Source organism: Sinocyclocheilus rhinocerous, unplaced genomic scaffold (assembly GCF_001515625.1).
Source record: "Sinocyclocheilus rhinocerous isolate Xijiao unplaced genomic scaffold, SAMN03320098_v1.1 scaffold11174, whole genome shotgun sequence".
Classification (NCBI taxonomy): Eukaryota; Metazoa; Chordata; class Actinopteri; order Cypriniformes; family Cyprinidae; genus Sinocyclocheilus; species Sinocyclocheilus rhinocerous.
The window spans coordinates 248-928 of NW_015664281.1; the positions used below are offsets into that span (position 1 = coordinate 248).

General features: G+C 48.0%; 2 non-coding genes across 2 annotated transcripts; both read right to left on the bottom strand.

The window, feature by feature from the left end:
- Nucleotides 1-244: 244 nt before the first annotated feature.
- On the bottom strand, nt 245-317 carry trnar-ucu (transfer RNA arginine (anticodon UCU)). Its single transcript has one exon. It is a non-coding gene; the product is annotated as a tRNA-Arg (tRNA).
- Nucleotides 318-500: 183 nt separating this feature from the next.
- On the bottom strand, nt 501-582 carry trnal-uaa (transfer RNA leucine (anticodon UAA)). The gene has a single exon. It is a non-coding gene; the product is annotated as a tRNA-Leu (tRNA).
- Nucleotides 583-681: the final 99 nt, after the last annotated feature.

Below are 681 nucleotides of genomic sequence, written 5' to 3' on the forward strand. Positions count from 1 at the left end.
AAGAATTTTTTTGGAATTCATAATATTCTTAATTTTTTTTATTATTACTTTAAAAAATAATAAGAAAATGGCAGAATGTCTTAAGAATGTTTCGTGAATCTGACCCCAGGTGTGGCAAACAAGGGAGATGGTCAAAAACGCTGTGAGTCCCACAGAGCAGGACCGAACACCACTCTAGCTGACAGTCAGCAGCAGAGCTGGACCGGCGTTACAGCAAGCTGAGGCCATCAACAATAAGACAGCAGGCCCGAGAAGGGATTTGAACCCTAGACCCTCAGATTAGAAGTCTGATACTCTACCAACTGAGCTATCCAGGCTCTTGCACAATGTAGGTCTGCTACGTTTTATACAAGAGCAGTTTCCCCTCAAGCCGCCCAGCTGAAGCTCATTTGCCAGACGCGCTATGGGATGAGGGACACAAGGAATTACAGCAGTGAGACCGAAGGCAAAAGGTCTTGGATGGCACAATTATCGGCACAGGAAGCTAAAGCAAATGGTCCCGTAGTCGGCAGGGTTCGAACCTGCGTGGGAAGACCCTAATGGATTTTAAGTCCATCACCTTAACCTCTCTGCCACGACTACGCCTGGCATCGGCCTGCCAGCTGTCTTGGCTGCAGGGAGGCAAGACAGGACACCACCAAGCTTCAGACACAAAATCCAGCTGAAGGATGCGGTGGCTAA